Consider the following 19,181-nt stretch of genomic DNA (forward strand, 5'->3'; position numbering starts at 1 on the left):
TTGGTAAACTAGCTGAGCAGACCCAGCAGCAGCCCTCTCATAAGACACAATGTAGTGCCTTTCTATTTTCCATTAAGCCCCCCCTAGATGAATTGTCCCTGTAAGAAAGCCCCACCCCCAACCCCCACCCCTCCACTTTGCAGCACAGCCTGTGTCACAGCGCTCAGGACAAGAAGAAAATAGGACCCCGCTCTTCGTGTACCATTTACCATCCCTAAAAACACACCTGTGCTGACTTTCCTTTTGATTTTTTTTTATCACAGTAAAGCATACCTCATATTAAGTTGTTGTTTTCTTCAAATGCTCACAATGAGGGATACATTCATAAGACATGGCGCTTCACTAGGGGCTGGACCTTGATAAGTTGTCATCAATAATTGTAAGCTAATCATGATATTTAACATTTCTCTTCTTTACTACATACCCTCCACTTATTAAAGTCCACTTATTATTGTTTTCTTTCTACTGATTTCAACCATAAATAATTCATAAATAATATGCTTCAAAATGCAACACCTGTATGTAGTTTTTTTTAGTGCATTACAAATTAATGCAAGTTTTTCACCTGTTTTTTTTAATTACAGTTAACAAGCATCACAGAAACTATGGAATAAGGATATAAATTTCTTTGTTTCCCAGCTGCTCCCTCTATGATCATGATGCTGAAATCAGCACACCAAGGCACTTTCCTTTTTATCTCACACAGTATCCATAGCTCCCTCTTTTCTCCTGAACCACCAATGGGAACTTAATCTCCATGCTCTTAAGCAGCTGATGCAGCTAATGACTCACCAAGATATTCAGTTCAGACTCTGATTCTCTTGTATCAAGATAAAGATATTTAGGTGAAGCTTTTGGAATCAAGCTTGGCATTCAAATGTGTCTCCACTTTGTACATCAACATTGGGGCTTTAGGTCGGAGGTCAGCATTGTGCTGCAGAGAACACTAAAGCAACATGGAAAATGATGAGAATGCTAACTTCATTTCCTGATCAAAGTGAGTTCAGCCCCAGATTCATCCTCATCAAGAAGCAGAAAAACAGTAGAAAAATTTAGATCAAGGACTCAACCTGAATAATTTTAGCTCAACTTCTTTTCTCCTGTGGGGCAGGCAGTTGTTTGTAACAGACTTTGTCCTCTCCTACTGGTAGATTTAAATAGCAGAATATTTTATTCATTAGATCCTCAGATCTATTATTACTGAATTTAAGATTGGGCTTCACATGCATCATGTGATAAATTGTTGATGATTGTTGATAAAATGCACACATGAAACTGCATCATTGGTGTCGACGCAGTCATGAGAAAAGGCTTTGGACGTCTGTAGTGAGACTCAGTTGAAGTTCTTTCCCCGTTACTGCTCAAACCCCACCATCTGACTGCTTGTTACTAATCTTTGGAGTGTATGTGTCTGTCTGTTTCTGTCCTCAAGGGATCCCCTGACTTTAGAGCTACTTTGAAATTCTTCTTCAGAGGGAGGGAGGGAGAGAGAAGGGAAGGGGGGCATTGAGACAAAGACAAAGAGTGCTGGTGAGGCACTTTCATCCCCCTTGCACTCATTTGGCTTATTGTTGGGCTAATATTTCATGAACAACATCAGAGAGTAGCATGAGGTTTTTGTTGTAAGATGCACCATCACTGGAGTATTTTGGGGGTTTTGTGGAGCTTTATGAATAATGTAGAGCATCAGTGTCCAAGGCTATCAGGTGATACTAGTGTATTTTTCAGGAGTGTGTGTGCTGCTTGTATGTGTGTCTGCGGGTGAAAAGAACAGAGAGAGGTGCAATGAGAGCAGCTGCCATGGCTAACACACCCTTCGCATGAAACCATCTGCTACACTGAATTAGCAGACAATCCTATTCTTTAACAAACACACATCACATCTACCCGTCTAAACATCCATACCTAAAACTAAAATACATGTCTCCTGGGGAAGTCCTGTGAATCCTACTATGGTTATGCAGCTAATTCAAATGAGTGAGTGGGAGACCTGGTCCCTGCAATAGTCTTTGCAAACCTGCTATAATCCTAAATGGGTGAAGTGGTGAAAGGTGGTGAAAAGGAGCAGTCAAACATAAGGAGACTCAGATAACTGCTCTCTAATGAGGGAATGAGAGAAAACCTGGGCAGGGAGCTGTGGTGACCTCCATTGCTGTCCTATCCAAGGGTAAATACAATGTTTTCAGGGGTATGCAAATACCATAGAAATTATAGTCTGGCTCTGTAACCATTTACACCAACCCAGTGCCAGTCACACATCTGTAGCTGGGTCAGTGACAGAACCATAGTCTGATTCTGTCAGTGGGTCAGCGTAAATGGTGACAGGGTCATCCCACATGGAAAGTAGGACTGGCCTCAGTCTGATACTTGCAAATGAGCTGTGTTCGTCGTTTTATTTGATTTTCTATGGGAAATGGAAGCAGGATTGCATTCATTTTTTCAGTGTTGGGGTGTGGGGGAAGGGAGGATCATTTATACTGTCGTAGCATGAGTGTGTAACCCTTTGTGAATATGTTGGTTGCAGCAGTCGTCTCTGCAGCTCTTTGCATGTCTGGTTAAATATACATCTTGCTGGATGTGGCTCCATCTGAAGCTTCCGTAGGCAGTACAGTCAACAAATAGGTCATGCAAAATGATCAACATATGAGCGTGGGTAGTGTTTAGTTTTGCCTTTGATTGCTTTCATTGTTAAATTACAGGGGACCTACACAAGGTACACATATGGACATGTGTTATAATTAATTAGATCACATCAACACATGATGACCTGACCTGAATTTCTGTGGAATTTCTCAGGCATATTCGCATAGTGGATTTGGTAATCAAGCACTGCCTTTGCTAGAACAGAAAAGGACAGTCATTTTTGCTGTATAATGTCCTTTTTAAAACATTTGTTTGTGCTTTCTTCCAAAATGTTCCAGACAGGTGCTATGAATGTTCCTCACTGTGTGTAAAATGATAGATTTCTACAGCTGTTGACAAAATCTATTGTGGCTCCCTCCCTGAGATAATAAAGGACACCTTTTGCGCATTTATGGCAACAGCTGTCCTCTCACAAAGAGTTAACCTGATCGTGAATTATTTAGATCCTCTATCAGACAAGGACCACAAGAACACTCCCAGACTGGGAATTCAAGCCTAATGTTGGACAGACAGGAGAGAGAGAGACTTGGTTGTAGGCTCCAGGCTGAAGAACATGCAAACTCCTCTGATAGTCATTCTGAAGAGCATGACCTGATTAATCCTCAGAATCCTTGGTGAATATAGGTAATGGACTCTCCTGGGACTCAGTCTGCCTCTAATACGGTATTTGTGTCACTGTATGGAAAAGTGTTGAAAAGTGTATTTTGCTAACTGGTACATCAGACATGGAATAAGTAACAGATTAGTTCTTGCAATAGAGTCGATTCCATAGCGTCCTCTCAGTTTTACAGTTTTCTAAACTTGATTCAGTGAGCACTATGATCTTCTGCAGTTCTTTCTTAAGTGAAAGCAAGCCATTTCTGCTGCTGAATTAAAACAACAGTGGCTGCAACTCCATCAGAAATGCCCATCACATTCACTCAGCAGCGAAATGGCAACTATTTATGGATTCCATTAGCCATTTTCTCTTGATTCAAGGTTTATCTTCACTGTGCTCTGTGGATCCTGACTAGAGGAAATGACAATATTTAAGTTGTGTTGCAGATGTAGAGGCTGTGTGTTCTTTAGGGGCTGCTGCTGCAGCTCTCCTGTTAAGCCCCTCTCGCTGTGATAGCGGAGGCTTTAGCATGATAATAGAGATAAAGTGGGACATTTTTGTTTCTCTCTTGTATTTAAAGAAGACCATTTGTTGTTGGCAATAGAATGCTTCAATTTAGGGACGCTCATAATAACCATTATGATAAAAGAAATGCACTGACGGTCCCTCTATCTGTGAGGTTCCAGTGTGGCCATAGAAGAACTTTTGTTGGTTCTTATTTTTGACAGGTCTTATCATGAATGCCTGGCTTGCCTAACAGAAAAGTGTTACAGACTTTTTGGCCTTGTTGCATCAGCAGAGCATACCAGAAAAGTCCTTCATATTCTGCACTTCTCTTAATGACCGACAAATGCTGCTACTTTAGCATCCCCCACTTAGCCAACAAAATTAGCCAACCACTTTCCCAAAATTCTGTACCCAATGAGATTATATAGGTTCATGAGCTGTAATTGTTGAGGTCTTTTGACCTTTGGATGATTGACCAGGATCATTGATCTATCCAAATCCAACAGATTAAAAGTTTAGACTTTTGATTTAAAGTATGCTGCTTTATTGTTACCTGTTTTTCCCCCATCCAGTGTGGGGGAAAAAAGTACAGTGGTGGCCATAATTGTAAGAAAACTTGACAGATTTGAATACGTGGATTTTTTTTTTTTAATCTTTAAAGCACGATTCCTTTTCATAATTTTTTTTACAAAATATCCAGACGGTTGCTCTGGATCAACAAACCTTTGGCAGCAGTCTGTCTTTCTGGGGAAACTGTAGAATCCTGCATTCTTCCAGCAAACTTTTAGGGACCTTGAACCAGCGGTCTTCTCTGGCCAGTATCCGTACTTGGCTGTCCTCGAAGGAGTGCCCAGTCTCCTTTAAGTGTAAGTGGACTGCTGAATCCTGACCCAAAGAGGTCAGGATCCTCCTAAACTTCTCAGAGACTCCGGACAGGTCGAAACGCTGCTGCGTTTGTTTCTCTCCTCCTCTCCTTTGCTGGGGTCTCACTTTCTTGAGGTTTTGGTGAAGGCCCAGCGTTTCGATCCCCTACCTGTCCGGAGTCTCTGAGGAGGATCCTCCAGAAACACGACATACCGGTTCAGTTCAAACCCAGCAACGCTCTCAGACAGAGGTTAGTACACCCAAAGGACAAGACACCAAGACCCAAACAAAGTAATGTTGTTTATGCTATACAGTGCCAGGAGAAATGCAAGGAACTGTACATTGGGGAAACCAAACAACCTCTCCACAGAAGAATGGCACAACACAGACGCGCACCTCTTCGGGTCAGGATTCAGCAGTCCACTTACACTTAAAGGAGAGTGGGCACTCCTTCGAGGACAGCCAAGTACGGATACTGGCCAGAGAAGACCGCTGGTTTGAAAGGGGTGTCAAGGAAGCTATCCATGTCAAATTGGAAAAACGATCCTTAAACAGAGGTAGTGGGCTAAGGCACTTCCTATCACCCACATACAATGCAGTCCTCCACTCCTTCCAGCAGCAAAACAAACATTCACACCATTCCAGGAGACCCAGTGACTCACCACCATGTGATCCAGCAGACAAAGGGGAGACATCTCAACAGAAACTAGGTGAACGACCCGACCAACGACCCTGCTAACGACTCTCAGGTGACCACCCGGATCATTAGCATGCAGATGGTCCACAGGGGCTATATATTTTCAAGCTCTCTCCCCAGCGATTTCAGAACTGAAGAAGCCTTCTGGATAGAAGGCGAAACGTCTTCAAGAGAAGAAACCCAGTCCAGTTGACATAGAAAACTACCTTGGATACAATGACCTGGATGATTGAGAATCTACACAGACTTGTGCATACTGTTACATACTGCTTGTTCAGAAAAATATCCATGTATAAAAGTCATTCACTGCTTCAAAACTATTAATGTTAATTAATTAATTAATTAAAACACGAAAATGTTACCAGGAGAAGTTGTATAGTTGTATAGTGATAGCACTTAAATCTTTTTATGCTCCATTTTCTTTATTAACAGATTTATTAAACAACAGCAGAAGAGAAGATTAAATTATTTAGCTGTAGAGATGCTGGTTAAGGTTGAGGAACCTGTCTCCACAAATTACAAACTGATATTCTACAAGTTGCTGCTTCATTTTCATTGGACATTTTCATTCATCAGAGGACAATAATAATATGTAATTAACTATTATATAATAATTACTAACTTTACTAAATAACAACAACAACAACAACAATGCTAATAATAATAATGATAATAATAATTGTAATAGTAATAATAGTAATAATAATAATAGTAGTAATAATAGTAGTAGTTGTAGTAATAATAATAATAGTAGTAATAATAGTAGTAGTAGTAGTAATAATAATAATAGTAATAATAATAGTAGTAATAATAGTAGTAGTAGTAGTAATAATAGTAATAATAATAATAATAATAATAATAATAAACACAGGCTTCATCCACAATCCCCTGTGTTAGGAAAGGTTGCAGGGTAGTGTTAACCGATATGCACCCTTGTGTTAATATGTACATTTTATATTTAGAGCCTGTGTTCAGTAACAGAGGATTGGGAATTTTCCATGTGACCCGGAGGAGCCTAGAGACGAAGGCTCAGCAGGGACTTAACCCAGAAAGCTGGCAGGAAACAGATGGCAGTAGTGGTGAATGGGCGGTGCTTTTACAGGTTCGCCGCCTGGCCAGTGGATATTGCACGGCTGCAAACTCTTTCTCTGTCCCCCAACTCCCAGGGGATTAATAAACTCATCAGGTCTGCTGCCCATATGGGAAGCCCGAGCAGGGCTGCAGGTATGAGTGGATGTTATTGTTAGTGCTTGGTTTGTCTAATGCCTCGTGTGCGATGTTTCGGGGGCATGGTCTCATTGCAGGTGTGACTGTCACTTTCTGTCCAGTAAGGAGTGGCAGGGCCAGACTTAAGTCATGACTTGGACTTGCATTGAGACTGCTGAGAAGACTGCAGGTGCAGAGCCAGTAGAAACACATGTTTGTAATCTGTTCAAGATTCAAGATTCAAGAGTACTTTATTGATCCCTTTAGGGGGTGTCCACCAGGGAAATTAGCATCTCCAAAGATCTACAAGCATCTACAAAATTTCCCACCACCATTACACCCCATTAAACCTATTAAAGATAATAAAAATATAATAAAATAAGAAATAAAATAGAATAAATTAAAAATAGAATATGAATATAAATATAAAACTATAAAAATGTTCCAGTTCTCCTGTTGCCCCCCCCCCCCCCGTGAGGAGTTGAACAGCCTGATGGCTCGGGGGATGAATGAGTTCCCCAGTCTGTTGGTTCTGAACTTGGGGAGGCGCAGCCTCTGGCTGATCAGGCTTCTCTGGCTGTGGATGACAGTGTGCAGAGGGTGGCGGTCATTGTCCATGATGCTCCGCAGCTTGTCAATAGTTCTCCTCTCTGCCACTGTCGCCAGAGGTTTCAGCTTCATCCCCACCACCGAGCTGGCGGGGATGATCCATCGTAGGAGGATCGGGGATGATCGGGGATGATCCATCATCCATCGTAGGAGAAAACAGCCACTTCAGCTGCCACCTCCTGATCAAGATGGTCTATGCAGCAACTACTGTGTCAGTATTGACCCAGTCTGGAACTAGTTTAGTGATGGTGGCATTTCTGGTATTCTAACTTCACCTCTGCTGAGAGCTCTGTCTAACCTTTGAGGCACCAAGCGGTGGCCTATTTGAAGAAAAGTAGTAAACTCCCCTGACCTCAGTCTGCAATTTCCTCTGGTTGTCTTCTGGATTCAGTATTGGATTTATAGATGATTGAAGTTAAAGTGTAAGGATGTTTAAAATACAGATGTTTGTGCACAATTTTGTGTGTGTGTGTGTGTTCAGGGCACAAATGAATGAAGATGACATCACACCACATCCCTCATGGCATGATCTTGAGAGAGGAAATTAAGGTCTACACTGTTAGAAAAAGACCGTCGTTTTTACAGGAAAACGCTGGCAGCTGGGGTTACCAGAGAATTCCTGTAAAAAAACCAACAGGACAGTAAATAAATTTACAAAGAAAGTATGTAAATGGTTTTACAGTGAATGCCAAGGCTGAACTGTTAATTCTACAAAAAAAATCTATCAATTTCATGGATCATTGTTGTATATAAATAGATCATTTCCTGTACTTTTTACATGTAACTACTTATTATGCGTCAATAAATTGTAAAATTAACGTGGAACTACCAGGCAAAAAACGATTTAAACTGGTAGAACAGTAAAACTTTGCATGTTAAATGGAGCTGTTCTGTATATTATACATACAAGCTACTCATTATATGCAGTAGCTGTATGTTTTAATAATCAGTTTAAAATGATTAGAACTACAACACCAAAAAAATGCAAAAATACATCATGATAAAAGACAAGAGAATATCACTTTTAGGAAATTTATTGAACAGCCATTGTGATTAGTTGCAAACAATTAGATTCATTTTTTCAAAATATAGAGCATGCAAAGAAGTTGGGGTCCAGGGTTGTGTTGCTGGTTTCTTCCTGCAGTTGCTGGAGGAGCCACTCATCAGCCACGGCTGGCGCCGCAGGCAGACGCACCTGCGGGCTCTCTTCAATCTACCATGCTATCTTCCCTGCTTGTTCGAGGTCTCCATGTCGTCTGCTGGATCTGTGAATGTGCAGAATCGGACTCCTGAGATTCCTGCAGTCCAGGAGGACTGCCTTTGTGTCCTTGGTGTCTTCCCGGCACGGTCGAGGTCCCTGTGCCGTCCGCAGGACGGTGAACGTTCGCAGGTCCAGCAGACGACATGGAGACCTCGAACAAGCAGGGAAGACGCAAGGGAACAGGCAGAACAAAGCATTAAAGCCACAACACACAGGAGTTCTGTCCTTAAATAGCACGGTAGATTGAAGAGAGCCCGTAGGTGCGTCTGCCTGCGGCGCCAGCCGTGGCTGATGAGTGGCTCCTCCAAGCAACTGCAGGAAGAAACCAGCAACACAACCCTGGACCCCAACACAAAGAACTTTCAAGCATTGGCTCTTTTTACTGCTGAACAGACAGAGTTACAGGTCATACTTTATCTGTGTTATTTTTTGCTAAAACATATTCTATTTGAGTAATTGAAGATAGACAAGATTTTTACAATACTGTGGAACATTGTTGGATAACAAGGACAACAAGCAGGTGGCAGAACCTCTTCATAGAAAGTTACAAAATGCACCTTTAAAAACTTGCATGTTGTACATTTAACAAAGTGAAAATTAACAGCACCTCTTCTCTAGCAGTCAACAGAGTCCTTGTTTAGCCTTCACGCCACTCATGATAAGCGAGATCCTGTATTAGGGTCAGAACTCGAGGGTTCACGTTGAGACGACGCTTTGAGTTTTTATTCTCTACTTTGGTTCCTTTTTCTGGGTTTATCAAGAAAAAACACCTGTAGAATAAAAGCATATAAAACATATTAAGCATTTTAATGAGTTAAAAGAAGACTACAGGAATGAATGAATACACACATCCATATATAAACAAACAGTCTGAGTCTGGGTCCGAGCCAAGACTCAAAGTCATATCAAAACCAATGCTGCACCCAGAGCCAAGGCCGAGAATCAGACCCACACAAGACCAGGTGTGATTACGGCTCTTAGTCTGGGTCTGACTCTTGGCCTTGGCTCTGGGTGCAGTCCGGACTCCAGGTCCCAGGAAATGTTTACTCACCTTTGAAGAAACTCCAGTGTAGAAGCCAGCTCAGATGGATAATGGATGTTGAAACAGTAGTAGCTCCCAAACATTAGCCACAATGCAGAAATGAAGGAAGAGAGTTTGTGTTGACAAGGTTCTGATCCAGACTCAGCATGTACCTTGTTGAAGAATAGCAGGACTGGCCTAGAATTTAACAGGTTATATTAATAAGTGTGGGGGTCATAGCTCAGTCACTCACATAACAAATTCAGACACATATGCAAGAGACTTACCACAGACAATAATAGTGGGTGTCAGAGGCAACCTGCCCTAGCTCAACCTCTTCTGCCAGACATGTATCATCTACATGGAAGAACATGGACTCCTCCTTCTCATCAAAGTAGCTGAGCAGAAGCAGCAGCATCTCCTCACATCTTCTGAGCAGCCACTCTGCTGTCCCCCATCCTCTGAAGCCTTGCATAAGTCTGATGGAATCTCTTGCGGACACAAACTGTGGTCAAGTAGTTTAGAAGCCTTTTCCCCTTCAAATCCATTCTTTATGATTCCTACACATGTGAGAAGTAAATGTGGATTTTTTTAAAAACGTGCTTTAACAACACTTACTGGACATGACACAGACCTGCCTTCACCAATATGATCCTTTAAGTGTGACACCAGCTCTTTCACTGTTTGAAAATGGCGGACACACAATGAAAACCGAACATTTTAAATCCGCAACAACAGAAACAGCTTGTGGCTCAAGTATATTGTGCACACGGTAAAAATGGCCCTTGAAAGCCGAGTAAGTAATAAAGGTTTTATTACAGTTGGCGCCAACACATTTTGAAAAGACAGCGTGACTCATTCCGATGCACTCTGCAATGTTGCACATAGCAATTAACGTAACCAATTTCTTTTTACAAAAGACACAGGTGATCATTTTAAAATTTCAAGTTTATCTGTCTCTTTCTGCTTAATAATTACGAACTGATGTACTGAAATATGGAGAATTGCTAACTTAAGCCATTTGCTATTAGCACACATTTTTGCTAGGTCTCCCAAAGAAAGTAAGAAAACTTACCGTGCAAACTTTAGACTTTCCAATTGCGCAGTCACTATAGACCCTGCAAAATCTTGTATGTAGTGTGTCGATTTTTAGTAAAATCTTTTGAAATGAGAAATTTCTGCGATTTCTGCTCTGTTCCGACCCGTTCGCGAGTGGTGTCAGTTGTGTCCGTCAACGAGGAGCTCGCGCCTTTCACGTCTTTCCATTATTATCCAATCAGAGACGAGCTTAACCCGCGCAATTTTAAACTCAAAAATATAAGTATCGGAAGGAGGCGGCTTTATTGCACAGGTATCAGCCTGGAGAGAGGCGCTGTTAGGTCGATTAGCCAGTGATGACGATGCACTGCCCATTACGAGTACAGTATTATGAATATTGTACCGGTATTGGCTTTCTATTTGAATTATTATATAAATAAATATTATTATATAATTAATAAAAATAATTGTTGTTATTGTTGCTGTTATTATTATTAACATCAATAATAATAATGGGCTGTAATGCATTCAAATTTAAAGACAAAAAATATATAAAGCAAGGATTAAGATTGAACAGTACAATAGGCTACTGAAAACAATGTCATTATAAGTTTATATTTTTTTAAAATATAAATAGATAGGCAGTAAACGGTTTCATGTTACAATGAAATTTTGTGTGAAATCACATTTGGTTGACCTCAATTAACATAATTTCATCAATGTTAAAAGGAATAATTTTGGTAAAAGAACAAACTTGTGAAGGGAATAACATATAGTTTTTGTATTTAAAAAAAAGACTAAAACAATAGTTTTTGCAATATTTGCACGTCAATTTATCAAAGTTGCTTTGTTATGAGTATTGCAGTATTTCCCGGTTTCTTTTACCAATATTTGTCATTTTAACAAATAAATTCCATTTAAATCACATATTGTTGTAGTAAATCTAACAAAAAATTCTGTTTAATGGTTTACAAAATTTCACAGTGATTTAAACAAAAAATATATGTATTTGGGTTTACAAGATTTTTTTGTAGGGATTTTACAGTGTTTTTATGTACATTTCACGGTCTTTTTTTAGAGTGTATAGTACTAGCAGTAAGACAGTCTGCTAAATGCATGTCCTTCTGTTGGCATTAGTAGCTTCTGAAGTCCTATTAGTCTCATCTACAGCAATCAAGTGTTAATTAAATTGCTTTATTTTTTAGAAAATACATAATCGATATTCTGGCTGCCTTCTCTCACTATGCTGGCAAATTATAGAAATGCTTCTACTACCTAGTCCATGTATTAAAGTACAAAGTTGCTGTTTTTTAGAAGCCAGGGATTATTGTGGGATGCCTCCTATGAAATATGACCTAATCCTGCTCCCAGTTTATTGGACCAATCTCTCCTTTGAAGATTTTGCTCAGCTTCAGTTTGAGCTGCATGTGCATGTGTAAACAAATCTCAGCAGTGATTAGCTCCCCAAACATCACTTTGGACCCCAAGAAGTACTGGCTTTGAGATATTGAGGATTACTGGATTCATACTGCATATGAATGTCTGCTTAGACTGGCAGCAAGAGGTGTTGGAGCCTGTTTTTAATGCTGTAGAATCTTCCTCCCCTAGAATGAAGTCCTGCCTGACAGATGGGCAGAGGAGATGTGTAATCGGAGGAGGCAGGTTGGAATGTTCATTGTGGCAATAGTTTGTCTCATATTATCTCCCTTTTGCCGTGACCTGTGCATTTCATGGATGGCACAGGTCACAGATTGAAATGTAGAAGCACCGAGTAGCAACTTGTCAGGAGGTGGAGACAGTGGCCATTTCTGTGAGCCCACAATGAAAAAGCAGTTTGTCAGGCATTCTCTCCAGGTGCAAATTTGATGTGTGTTGATGTGGGTGCATATCTGCAGGATACTGCCTGTGTGAGAAGCTGATGACAGATGGTTATCATCACTGTCCACGTGTCCCTGCTTCCACCTCTGTCACGTTCCAGTCTAGGGTATGGAAATGGAATTCTGAACCAGGGAAAAGTGAAGGTGGCATGAGGAATAACGCAAGATCAATAAGTGAAATATAGATTTAATGGCAAAAGTGGGGTTGATACAAAAATAAGGGGGCACTTAAATTATAGAGTTCTAATCAATAGTTAAAGGCACGTTGCATGGCAAACATTACAAAAGTAGACAAAAGTGGCTTCTCCACAGAAGCAGGCCAACTGCAGCCGACGGGCTGCGTATCAAAAACCGAGTGGGAACTGGTAGCGCTGACCTGGCGAGTCACGGAACAGAACGAAAACGGAGCCAGAAGGATTCGTTGGGTGGCACCCCAGGGTTTTTAAAGAGACGCCAATCTCGAACAAGCCAATCACAGTCTATGAGGCAGCACCTACTGAAACGGGGAAACACAGGGGTGAGACAAAACGGAACCAAACGCGCAAAGGCACGCAGAGCGCACAGTAAAAGCAAACTAAACAACATAACTGGGATCGTAACAACCTCTTATTTTCAATTCCTATTTTCTACAACATTCTTCCCAATCATCAAAAAAACTGGAAAAAACTGTTGATCTATGTCAATTGTTAAAAAAAAGTAACTGTTATCATGGTTAGAATATTAAGCATGTTAAAACTCTTAAGATGGAAGTATGACTGAAATAATTTATGGCAAGGTTAATGTAAGGTTGATGTTTTCCATAAAAAGTGAAATTCATGTTGTCCACATTGTAATACAACAATTTATAATAGTGGTAGGGAGAGAAAGGGTCAATATAGAAAATGTGTCCTCAGAACTGTTAAAATGAGAAATGATCACCTGTTCTGTTTTCTACTGCTTTTGCTTTGAAGGTACTGGAACAACAGTAATACCGTAATGACAGTTTTAAATAAAAATCATTTAGTTTTATTTTGATATTGCTTTTTTGACATTTTATTCAGTTATCAGTTATAAAAGATGCACTTGCATGGGTTATGTTTGGAGCATTAATTTTATTGTGTAGATTCTCAATCATCCAGGTCATATAATATTCAGATTGTGCTAGCGGGCATTATGTTTACTGCACAATAAACATAATGCCCACTAGCACAATCTGAATATTATATATTCTGATATGTATATTGTATTCACCCTCTGTACTATGTACAGGTATACAGAGGCCGAGTATCCATTTACCTGGATTATTGTAAATATACATCCTCTTTGTATATTCCAAATTCTATTCTATTCGATTTTATCTTATTTTTCTCTGCGTGCTCTTGCTGTTCTTGCTGTAAATTTCCCCGTGTGGGACAATAAAGGACCTGAATCTGAATCATAGTTATCCAAGGTAGTTTTCTTTGTCAGCTGGACTTTTTTCTTCTCTTTTGAAGACATTTCACCTTCTATCCAGAAGGCTTCTTCAGTTCTGAACTCGCTGGGGACAGAGCTTGAAAATATAGCCCTTGTGGACCATTAGCATGCTAATGATCTGGGTGGTCACCTGAGAGTCGTTGGCAGGGTATGTCAATACTGCACTGGTCAACATGACATAACACAGTCAGACAGAGGCTGGTACACCCGAAAGACAAGACACCAAGACATAAACAATGTAATGTTGTTTATGCTGTACAGTGCCAGGAGGACCGGGGTAATGACCGAAAGAACAAGATCACGGGTACAAGTGGCCGAAATGAGCTTCCTCCGTAGGGTGGCTGGGCTCTCCCTTAGAGATAGGGTGAGGAGCTCTGCCATCCGGGAGGAGCTCGGAGTAGAGCCGCTGCTCCTCCGCGTTGAGAGGAGCCAGATGAGGTGGCTTGGGCATCTAGTTAGGATGCCCCCTCGATGCCTCCCTGGTGAGGTGTTCAGGGCATGTCCCTCCGGTAGGAGGCCCCTGGGAAGACCCAGGACAGGTTGGAGAGACTATGTCTCTCGACTGATGTGGGAACGCCTGGGGATCCCCCTGGACGAGCTGGAAGAAGTAGCTGGGTAGAGGGAAGTCTGGGCCTCTCTGCTTAGGCTGCTGCCCCGCGACCTGACCCCGGATAAGCGGTAGAGGATGGATGGATGGAGTACCAGGAGGAATGCAAGGAACTGTACATTGGTGAAACCAAACAACCTCTCCACAGAAGAATGGCACAACACAGACATGCCACTTATTCAGGTCAGCGGTCCACTTACACCTAAAGGAGAGCGGGCACTCCTTTGAGGACAGCCAAGTACAGGTACTTGCCAGAGAAGATCGCTGGGTCGAGAGGGCTGTCAAGGAAGCCATCCACGTCAAATTGAAAAAAACATCCTTAAACAGAGGTGGGCTAAGGCACTTCCGATCACCCACATACAATGCAGTCCTCCAGTCCTTCCAACAACAAACCAAACGTTCACACCATTTCAGGAGACCTGGTGACTCACCACCATGTGAGCCAGCAGACAAAGGGGAGACACCTCAACTGAAACTGGGTGAACGACCCTACCAACGACCCTGCCAATGACTCTCAGGTGACCACCCAGATCATTAGCATACTAATGTTCCACAAGGGCTATATTTTCAAGCTCTTTATCCTTTTCCAGTTTCTGTAGTAAGTCTACCACCTTCTTCTTGTATGAGCTGGTGGGGTCTCGCTTGAGTTTCTCATATGTAGCGGTGTCTGTCAGGAGACTGATTATTTTGGTGTCATAGTCAGTGGTATTGAGTAAGACCGTGCACCTACCTTTGTCAGCTGGTAAGATGGTGATGTTCTTGTCCTTGGCTAAGGATGCAATGGCTCTTTTTTCCTCATTAGTGATATTGGAGGTTGGCGGTTTTGCACTAGCTAAAGCAGCTGTTACCTTAAGTCTAATCTATTCTGCTTCTGCTTCCGGGAGTTTGTTGTTTCTGATGGCTGTCTCAGTGGCTGTGATGAGTTCGACAGTCGGTACCTCTTCAGGGGGACTGAAAAATTCAGGCCTTTGGAAAGCACTTCCTCTTCGGTTTGTGTAAGCTCCCTGTCTGATAGGTTTTTTACCCATTTCTCCCGTTGTGCATCAGACAAGGATGTGTCCTGTTTTTCTGTCATGGAGAAGGGGTTGGTTCCGCTGGGGTTGTGTTTTGCCAGTAGGGTGGTAAATTTTCGGATCTGACGTTCCTTGGTCCTGGTGTGTTATAGCTCATACAAGAAGAAGGTGGTAGACTTACTACAGAAACTGGAAAAGGATAAAGCCATCGACAGACCACAATACTACTGTCTATATCCAGGAGAAACCATCCCTTGCATTTATGGATTGCCCAAGATCCACAAACCAGGGACCCCTCTCAGACCCATAGTAAGTAGCATCAATTCTGTAACATACAACATTTCCAAATACTTGGCCTCCATCTTGTCTCCCATGGTTGGCAACACCCCACACCACATCAAAAACTCCCAAGACTTTGCTCAAAAGGTCAGTGGACTCACACTACTTCCAGAAGAGACTATGGTGTTATGGGAAGTCAAGGAGGCCTGGACCCAGATGCAGAGTAGAAGATACAGCTCTTTATTGATTACAAAAAGGTGCAATGTGAAGGAATCAATCAAAGTAGCAACGGAAACAACTCTAGTAAAGTAACAACAGAAAATCTACGAACTAAAAATCACCATACAGGGAAAAACCGTCGAGCAAAAGTACAAACGAAAACGCAGTGACGAGGCACTGGAACAAACTCACACGCTGGAAGAAAACACAGGAAACAGGAGGCGAAAACTGGAGATCACAGAGGGTGGGAGCTAGACGCTATGGCGAAACAACAATCCGGCACCGGAGGCAAAGAGAGGGGAGTTTAAGTAGCCGCCGAATTACGGTAATGCGCTGCAGGTGCGCCAGAGGCTCAGCGCTCATCAGCGTTTGGCCCGCCCCTGCCTGCCGATCCTGCAGGTGGGGGAGGAGGCGAGAAACCCGAGCCACAACATATGGTATCTTACGATGTCACATCACTCTTCACGTGCATCCCCACCGCCAGCCCCATAGACACCATTCACAAGCACCTTCTATTGGACGAGAATTCTTCCAGAAAGAACAACCTTAACACCGGCCCAAATCTGCACCATGCTGGACCTGTGTTTGAACACCACCTATTTCCAATACAGGGAAGGCTTCTACAGGCAGAAACATGGCTGTGCCATGGGCTCACCAGTATCCCCCATAGTTGCCAATCTATACATGGAGAAGGTGGAATCCCAGGCCCTGACAAGCCACTGGTTCAGGTTTGTGGAAAATTCAAACACAAGAATTGGAAGCGTTCTCCGATCACCTCAACAAAACAGACCAGCATGTAAAATTCACCCGGGAAGATACAAAAGGAAACAGTCTGGCCTTTCTGGACTGTGCAGTCAAGATCACTGAGGACAGAAAACCTACACATACCGACCAGTACCTTCATTTTGACTCTCACCACCCACTGGAACACAAGTTGGGAGTGATCAGAACTCTCCAACACCGGGCCAGAGAAATACCCACCACATACCAAGGCAGAAAGAAGGAACAGAACCACATTAAGACAGCTCTCAAAACATGTGGTTGCCCAGACTGGGCCTTCACCAAGACCTCGAAAAAACAAGACCCCAGCAAAGAAGAGGGGGAGAGAAACAAATGCCACAGCGTTTCGATCCCCTATCTGTCCGGGGTCTCTGAGAAGTTTAGGAGGATCCTCCAAAAACATGACATACCAGTTCAGTTTAAACCAAGCAACACTCTTAGACAGAGGCTGGTACACCGGAAGGACAAGACATAAACAATGTAATGTTGTTTATGCTGTACAGTGCCAGGAGAAATGCAATGAACTGTACATTGGTGAAACCAAACAACCTTTCCACAAAAGAATGGCACAACACAGACGTGCCACCTCTTCAGGTCAGGACTCAGCAGTCCACTTACACCTAAAGGAGAGCGGGCACTCCTTTGAGGACGGCCAAGTATGGGTACTTGCCAGAGAAGACCACTGGTTTGAGAGGGCACCCTTGACAATTGGCATTTTTTTTATTCACCAATCATTGAGTGTTTTAATTCACAACTTAATTTTGACATATCAAATAACTGATTAACTCAATCATACAGTATTTCAGCAGTGAAATGAGATTTATTGGGTTAACAGATAATGTGCAATATGCCCCAAAACAAAAAAAAGGCCTTTGCATAAATTTGGGCACCTTAATAGAAAAATCATATTAGTATTTAGTAGAGCCTCCTTTTGCAAAAATAACAGCCTGTAGACACTTTCTGTAGCCACCAATGAGTGTCTGGATCCTGGATGATGGTATTTTGGCCCATTCCACCTGGCAAAACCTCTGCAATTCAGTGATGTTTGAAGGATTCTGAGCATGGACAGCCTGCTTCAAGTCATCCCAGATTCTCGATGATATTCAAATCTGGGGACTGGGATGGCCATTCCAAAACACTGCTCTTGTTCCTCTGCATGAATGCTCGGGTAGATTTTGAGCAATGTTTGGGGTCATTGTCTTGTTGAAACACCCATCCCCGGTGCAACTTCAACTTTGTGACAGACTCTTGAACATTATTCTCAAGAATCTGCTGATACTGAGTTGAATCCATTCGACCCTCAATTTTAACAAGATTCCCAGTACCAGCACTGGCCACACAGCCCCACAGCATGATGGAACCTCCACCAAATTCTACTGTGGGAAGCAGGTGTTTTTCTTGGAATTCTGTGTTCTTTTGTCGCCATGCATATCACCTCTTGTTGTGACCAAACAATTCAATTTTTGTTTCATCAGTCCATAGTATCTTATTCCACAATGATATTGACTGGTCCAAATGTTCTTTCGCATACCTCAGGCGACTCAGTTTGTGGCGACTGTGAAGAAAAGGCTTCTTCCGCATCACTCTTCCGTACAGCCCTTCCTTGTGCAAATTGCGCTGTATTGTTGACCGATGCACAGCGACACCGTCTCCAGCAAGATATCCTTGTAAGTCTTTGGAGGTGGTCTGTGGGTTGTTTTTAACCATTCTGACCATCCTTCGTCTTTGCCACTCTGCACTTTTTCTTGGCCTAACAAGAACTGTGCCCGTGGCCTTCCTTTTCCTCACAGTGGGCCTCATTCACCAATATGTTCTTAAGAATCTTCTTAGATTCTTTCTTAAGTTGTTATTAAGACGTTTCTTAAGAAAACCCTAGGTCAGATTCATCAACGCGTTCGTAAGCCTCAGAATTGTTCGCTGCTGTGTTCTTAGATTGATGAATGCCATCTGTTCGTAAGTTGAGAGCGCATGCCAGGTGAGTCTAATTAGCATACGATTAGCATAAGTCCCCACCCACTAATGCCCATAAAAGGAACTGTAGCAGGACACTGTTGGCAGAGCAAAAAGCAGCAAAATGCCCAAAGCTTGCCTCTCCACGCCTGATTTCTGACGCCGTGTTGAACAATCAAGAAAGGATGGCTAACACGCTTGATAAAATTGCCTCGACCCTGATGACTATAGCCAACATGCTGAAAGAAATCAATGAGAATGTAAAAAAAATAAATGTGTAAAAGCTGTGCTCTAAAACCGGTCTCTCATATTTTTTCTTTTTGAAGTGAATCAAGACTGTTAGACTGAAATTGTGACAATAATGCATTTTATTCACAAACGGCAATTAATCACGCTTGAACGTGGACCGCGTGCCTGCAGTCTGGCCCCATCATTGTGTCAGGACGCACATCCTCACGGGTTATGGCTCTGTGTCCAAACACATCCAGCGCCCCTTTAAAATGCCGATGGTGTGTTCAATGGTGGAGCGACTGCGGGCATGCATCTGATTGAATAAAATT

At 42.2% G+C, this 19,181-nt stretch overlaps 1 protein-coding gene and 1 long non-coding RNA gene across 4 annotated transcripts in view; one reads left to right on the top strand and one right to left on the bottom strand.

Moving 5' to 3' along the window:
* The window catches only part of srrm3 (serine/arginine repetitive matrix 3), a 62,062-nt gene that overhangs the window by 2,690 nt on the left and 40,191 nt on the right, over positions 1-19,181 (top strand). The window lies entirely within an intron of this gene.
* On the bottom strand, positions 9,868-10,687 carry LOC130538193 (uncharacterized). Its single transcript, XR_008953808.1, has 3 exons — positions 10,482-10,687; positions 10,041-10,086; positions 9,868-9,966 (listed from the first exon to the last, which is right to left on the bottom strand). It is a non-coding gene; the product is annotated as an uncharacterized LOC130538193 (long non-coding RNA).

Source organism: Takifugu flavidus, chromosome 14, assembly GCF_003711565.1.
Source record: "Takifugu flavidus isolate HTHZ2018 chromosome 14, ASM371156v2, whole genome shotgun sequence".
NCBI lineage: Eukaryota > Metazoa > Chordata > Actinopteri > Tetraodontiformes > Tetraodontidae > Takifugu > Takifugu flavidus.